Source organism: Elephantulus edwardii, unplaced genomic scaffold (assembly GCF_000299155.1).
Source record: "Elephantulus edwardii isolate Elephantulus edwardi_28Jun2011 unplaced genomic scaffold, EleEdw1.0 scaffold00026, whole genome shotgun sequence".
Lineage (NCBI taxonomy): Eukaryota > Metazoa > Chordata > Mammalia > Macroscelidea > Macroscelididae > Elephantulus > Elephantulus edwardii.
In genome coordinates this window covers 4,664,790-4,672,150 of record NW_006399776.1, presented here as the reverse complement: position 1 = coordinate 4,672,150, position 7,361 = coordinate 4,664,790, and positions in this window count along the sequence as shown.

Here is a 7,361-nt window from a genome sequence, read left to right as displayed (position 1 = left end):
AACAGATCTGAACATTGCTTTATTCTTGCCATCCTCACTCAATCTAAATATTGACAGTGTAAATAATAATCACGATGATGACTTACACAATGATGACTAATGTAAGAGGAAAATATATCAAAGCAAAGAATCAAACCATTACTAATTAAATAGGAGGAACAAGACTGAAGCTAAAACATTCAAAGGACCAAGTGTTATTTTGGAAGAGGGTAAAAAATTTACTAACATGAGGTAAAATAGTAGGGGTATTTGCTGTACAGAGGTAACTCGTGGTTGCTGTGAAGCCGAATACTGTTATCCATGGTGGACAGTGTTTGGTGAAGCTCCCAGATAAAAACTAGCTGGGAAGCAGGTGTGGTATCCACTTCCACAACAGCTTGCCTCTGTAAACCCTATGAACCTGAAGAAAGGACGAAAATTAGACAGGAAGTGTCAAGGACTTTCGTTCATAGGGTCATTATGAGTTGCCTGCGACTCAACGGCACTTAACAACAACAACAACATTTGTTAAAATACTAAAATGAAATATATAAATTCCAAAACAATAGAGAGGGATAAAAACATACAAAGAATTCAGGAAATTTAAAAAATATATATTGGAAAGAAAGCACAAAATAATATGACTGTGTGGTTGTTGATTGCCTACGAGTCGAGCATGACTCAAAGGGACACTATGAACAAAAGGCCTGAAGCCCTCTATAACTATTAACATTCATCAAAGTTCATAGAGTTTCTGGAGGCATGTTGTTTAGAAAGTGGATGCCACTCCTGTTTCCAAACCTGTCATAGTACGTTATTGTCGTTTGTGCCATCGAGTCACCTGTGATATATAGCGACCCTACGTACAGCAGCTCTGAACCCTTCCTTGTCCTGAGCCAGTCTCACTAATTCTGACACATCAACCCCCATTGCTCCAGTTACTGTATCAACCCATCTCATCTGGGATCTTCCTCTCCTGTGCTATCCATCTATCCTTCTGAGCATGATGTCCTTCTCCAAGGACCCAGTAAATGAGGCAGAGCTTCAAAATCCTAGCCTCCAAGGAGAGACTTGGTTTCATCCTCTCCAAGAGAGGCCTATTTGTTTTCTTGGCAGTACATGATATGTTCACCCCTTCTTCAGTACCACAACTCAAAAACATCTATTCTTCTTCTGTCATCCTTAGTCATTGTCCAACTCTTCAAAGTATAATAAGCAATTGAGAAGACCATGGCCTGGATTAAGTGCACCTTTGTATCTAGACTGACACAGTTGCTCTTCAGCACTTTGGAGAAGTCCATGACAGCAGATTTTCCCAATGCAATTCATCTTTTGATTTCATGACTGCTGGTGTTAAGAGTGTTGATTGTGGATTCAAGCAAGCTGTAATTGCTAACAACCTCAATCTCTTCTCAGTCTATTATGGTGCTGCCAGTTGGCCCAGTGGTGAGAATCTTTGTCTTCTTGATGTTGAGCTTCAATCCACATTGAAGACTACAGTCGACCTTTTGCAGCTAGTGCTTCAGGTCTTCTTCAGTTTCAGCAAGCAAGGTTTTGTCATCTGCATATTGCAGACTGTTAATGAATCTTCCTCCAATCTTTATGCCACACTCCTCCTCATAAAGTCCTGCTTCCCTAATGATCTGTTCTGCATCCTGATTTTGAGGAGATCTGCACAGTAAATTAATATTTTTACATATCAGATTTGCAAATTTTTTATAAAATTACTGATTTTAAAATGGTAAGGCAAATTTAGCAAGTTTTCTCTTACCTTCTTGGAAGTCATCCAAAAACAATAAGGCAAAAGTAATAACAGAAACACAAACTCCCCTTGTGATGAAACTAAAGGAAATTTGAATACCAACCAACAAAATATTTGCGAAGGCTGCCAAAACCAATGTAGATCAGACATTAGTATGGAAGATGGAGGAGAAAGGGCTCTGAGGAAGGTGCAGGTTAAACATACCAAGGTGAGTGACACACCCTGAACTGCATAGTCAAAACCTGAATTAGGTCCGTAGCTTCTGTGGGAACGATCTTGGAATTGGCTTCTTGGCTTTCAGTGTTGTTGACTACAAATCATAGCACCAGGCCCTGTACATAACAGAACGAAACCCTGGCAATACCATCCTCTTTATATCTGCTGTAAGTTCACTGTTGCAGTCCCTGGCTCAATCTATCTCATTGACGGTCTTCCTTTCACTGTCCTTATACTTTCCCCAAAATTATGCCCTTTGCCAACCACTGGCCCCTCCTGATAACATGCTCAAAGTATGCGAGATAAAGTCTTAATATCCTTGCTTCTAATATACTGGCTGCAAACAAGACATAGGTGTTCCTTTTTGTGGCAGTCCACAATATAGTTGATGTTCTTCACAAACACCACCATTCAGAGACATTAATTTTTCAGTCTTCCTTATTCATGATCTAACTTTCACAAACATATGAAGCAATTGAAAATACCATGGCTTGGGTTAGGTTCACTTTGGTCTTTAAACTGATAACATTGTTCTTTAGCACTTTAAAAAAGTGGTCCTTGGAAGAAGATTTACCTAATGTCATATTGTGGTGTTAGCCTAAAAGTTGGTGTCAGGCTTTTTTTTTTAATTAAAAAAACAACAACAGGAGCAGCAAAAAACAAAAACCCAAACAATTCTAGTTAGCCACCTCTGATCCCAGCTTCCTTAACCGCAGATACATGGTCTTGCAAATCAGCATCAGCTGTGAAATTAGGCTAAGTGAATGAGTGCTTTCTCACACTGAGGAACAAGACTTGAAGCAAGCAAGACCTTGGTGAATGAGACCTTGGTGGTGGAGAGACTGTGGCATTGCTGTGGACAAAGATGTGACCTGAGGCTTCTTGGATTTGTCCTGGCCACTGTTAAAGATTTGGCTGTTCTTGCTGAATGTTTAAAAGAGAATATGACTTATAACTGTTCTGAGGCAAACCTTGCTGATTTGGTTATAACTACTCTGAGGCAAACCTTGCTGGATGATTTGGATTTGACTGCTGAACTGAAACCAGAGCCAGGACTTACTGAGTTGTGCCTTGAGATGGGTTGGCTAAAACTTGTGTTTGCATTGATTGATATTCTACTTCCTTCCCTATTGTTGGTGTCACAACTTTGAGTCTCTGAATCAACAATGAATAAATGAGCCTTTTGCTGTTGGTATGGCTTTAAAAGCACCATGGGGCTGGGCTAACAGCTCTTTATTTTCTGCTCTGGGACAGTGAGGGGCTATGTTAGTCCTACTCCTTCTGGCCCTTTCAGAGTGACGCTCACGGTCCTATGCCCCCATGTTTTGTTTTCCCCTCTTTAGGCACATATGCTATTTGATTTCTTCATTGTTGCTTCCTTGGGTGTTAGTTGTGGATCTGAGTAAAATTAAATCCTTGACAACTTAATCTTTTCTCCATAAATCATGATGTTGCTTATTAACCCAATTTTAAGGATTCTTGGTGTTTTTTTTATGTTAAGGTGTAGTTCAAACAGAAGGCTGTGATCTTTTATATTCTTCAACAGTGCTTTAACCCTAAAGAAATCATAACAGCCACCCAAGCAGATATATGCACACCCATGTTTATCACGGCTTTGTTCACAATAGCAAAGAGCTGGGAACAACCCAAGTGCCCAGCCACAAAACAATGGCTAGAAGCTTTGGTATATTCATACAAATTGAATACTATGCTGTACTGAAAAACAAGAAACTCATGAAATACTATGCAAAATGGATAACCCTGGAGAACATTATGATGAGCGAAATATCTCAGTCAGAAAAGGACAAATACACTGAGGAGAGGGGGGTGAAGAAAAAAGTGCAACAATGAATAGATGGAAATCCAAAATCTCTGTAAATGTTCATTAAAATGAATAAAATAAAATTCAGGGGGGGTGGAAAAAGGACAAATACTGGATAGTGCTGCTGTTGTCAAGCAGGTCTGATATTGGAGTCGGGGGAAAATAAAAGGGGTTAAATAATGTATACTGAATTGAAATAGATGAGGGAGAGAACTCTTTAGGAGGGATATATGATTAGGTATTATTGTCATGACAGGAGTCCAGAATGAAAACTGCTCAGTGGAGTGGACTGGAGGGGAGGAGACTGTATAACAATGAAAGATTTTTTTTTATTTTTTTTTTTACTTTTCAAAGAGAAAAGCTAACTGGGAGGGTAGGGATGGGCAGGGAGGAAAGTGTACAACAATGAATGAATGGAAACCCAAAGTCTTTGTAAACTTTCATTAAAATGAAAACAAAATTTAAAAAACCAACAAAACCACTAAACAGTACTTTAAGTTTTCTCCAACAAGTGCTTTAAGTCCTCTTCAAGTCAAGTCATCTGAATACTCCTAGTTGTTGATAAGCCTTCTTCCAATCCTATTATCACATTCTTCTTCATATAGTCTAGTGATTTTTTTTTGGTTGGGTTTTTTACATTTTAATCCTTTTTTTAAAAAAAATTATATGGGTTTGCTCACAAAGTTCTTATTCTTTGTGTTTCACACTGTTCTTCATTCATACTGTGTTTCATACAATAATTCCCATGGATTATGGTTTTTTTATCATTTTTTTATTAATTTTAATGAAAATTTACAGAGACTTTGGATTTCTATTCATTCATTGTTGCACTTTTCTCCTGCCCACGCCTCCCCCCAGTACACTCTTCTCTTTGAAAAGTAAAAGAAAAGTTCCCCCATTGTTTTACAATCCCTCCCTCCACTCCACTATGCAGCCTTCGCTCTGGACTCCTGTCATGACAATAATACCTAATCACATATCCCTTTTAAACAGTTTTCTGCCTCATCTGTTTCAATGCAGTATAGATTATTGAACCCATCTTTCTCAGTCTCCCCCCAACTCCAATGTCAGTCCTGTTTTACAACAGTGGCACTATGCAGTATTTGTCCTTTTGTGACTGAGCTAGTTCACTCAGCATAATGTCCTCCAGGGTCACCCATTTTGAATAATATTGCATGAGTTCCTTGTTTTTCAATACAGTGTAGTATTTAATTGTGTGAATATACCATAGCTTCTATATCCATTTGTTTGTTGATGGACACTTAGGTTGTTTCCAACTCCTTGCTATCGTGAACAAAGCCACAATAAACATGGGTGTGCATGAATTATGTTTTAGTCGCCATTACACCTTGCCCATCATTACCCTGTCTTTTCAGGTCCCTGCTGGATCCTTCCCATTTCCTTCACCCCCTCCCTCCACCTGACAAACTTTACAACCCTGTGGTTTTGCTCCTACCCATCCTCACCCCTCTGCTCCCACCCCTTTCCCCTTTGGGTCCCCATACATGTGGAGAAGTGGAAACTCTCATACACTGTTTGTGGGATTGTAAAATGGTACAACCACTCTGGAAGATGGGTTGGCATTTCTTCAAAAAGTTGTACATAGAAACTTCATATGACCCAGCTATTCCACTACTAGGAATATACCCCAAAGAAAATAGAACTGGGACACAAATGGAGATCTGTACACCAATGCTCATAACAGCATTATTCACCATCGCAAAAACATGGAAATAGCCCACATGTCCAACTACAACTGAATGGATTGAGAAATTGTAGTACATTCACACAATGAAATACTATGCAGCTCTTAGGAGCAACGATTTCAAAAAATACTACATAACTTGGGAGAGACTGGGGAGTATTATGCTGAGTGAACAACAGTCTCGTAAGGACAAATACTGCATAAGACCATTATTGTAAAAACATAGTCTAGTTTTGGGGATTATTTGCATACAGATTCAATAGGTAAAGTGAAAGGATACAACATTGCTGTACACTTTTCCTGATTTTAAACCATGTCAAATCCTCCTGCTCTGGTCCAATAACAACTTCTTGGTTAATGTACAGGTTCCACATAAATGCAGTAAAGTGTTCTGGGATTTCCATTCTTCTCAAAGAGTACCCTGATTGTTCTTTGACAACTCACAGACATCAATTCTTTTTTTGGTATTCTTACTCATTATCCAGAAGCATAGGAAGCAATTGAAAATATTATGACTTGTATCAAGGCATACCTTAGTCTTTAAATTGACGTCACTGTGCTTTAGCACTTTAGAGAGGTCCTTGACAGCATATTTCCCCAATGGAGTATGTTTTTTAATTTCTTGACTCCTGTTATAATGTGTATTGGTTGTATATCCAAGTAAAATGAAATTACTGTCAACTTCAATCTTTTCCCCACCTTTTATAATGTTGTTTATTGGTCTCAATGCGGAGATGTCATCCATATTGAAGGCTGTAACCTTTTATATTCTTCTGTAAGTGTTTCACATCCTCTTGACTTTGTACAAGCAAAACAGCTGCTAAAGCTGCTACCATTACTGGAGGATGCACCTTATTTCACTGCCAGCAAAAGCCATGCCTCAGCGAAACATCAGCCTCTCCCACACTGCCATCTAAAGGCCACCATTGTAATTGCATGCCAATGATGTGACCAAGTGGCTACCTTAGCCAACAAGATGCTGTTGCTGCTATTGTTCTTAGGTTCAAAAGTATGTGAAATACTGAATATCTCATGTATTCAAAAGTAAAATGTACAACAATTAATGAATGGAAATCCAAGTTCTCTATAAACTTTCATTCAACTCTCACTTAAGGAACTGGGGTTGGGGGTGGGGTGGGCAGGGAGAAAAATGCAACAATGAATGAATGGAACTACAAAATCTCTGTAGATGTTCATTGTAATTAATAAAAAAAAATTTTAAAATCTCAATTAAGAAAAGCCATTAAAAAAAATATGTGAGATCTCAGAGATGCTGTTGTTGTTGTTACTGGTGCCATCAAGTCAACTACAATGCATATGCACTTCATGACCTTGACCTGACCTTGCCATGTACTGTGCCATCCTCACAATCTCTAATATGCTCAAGCCCATTTTTACAGTCACTGTGTCAATCCATCTCATTGAAGATCTTCCTCTCTTTTGCTGACCCTTCACCTTTCCAAACATGATGTCCCTCTCCAGCGAATGGACCTCCTAACATCATGCCCAAAATACATGAGACAAAGCTTCACCATCTTTGCCTCTAAGGAGCACTGTGACTGCACCTTCTCTAAGAAAGACCTTTTTGTTCTCTTGGCAATTCATGTGATATTCAGTACAGTTCTCCAACACAACTCAAAGGCATTGATTCGTCTTCTGTCATGGAATCATGGAGTTAGAATTCATTTGACAACAAATGAGTTGAAGTTTTTTTTCTGGTAGGGTAACTTTAATCTGTGAGATAATTTACTCTACTATCTATATCTGTGATATCTAGCTGTGAAAACTAGGCCGGGGGCTGATTGTGGAACAGACCACCAATTACTCATATGCAAGTTCAAGCTGAAGCTGAGGAAAATTAAACCCAATCCATAGGA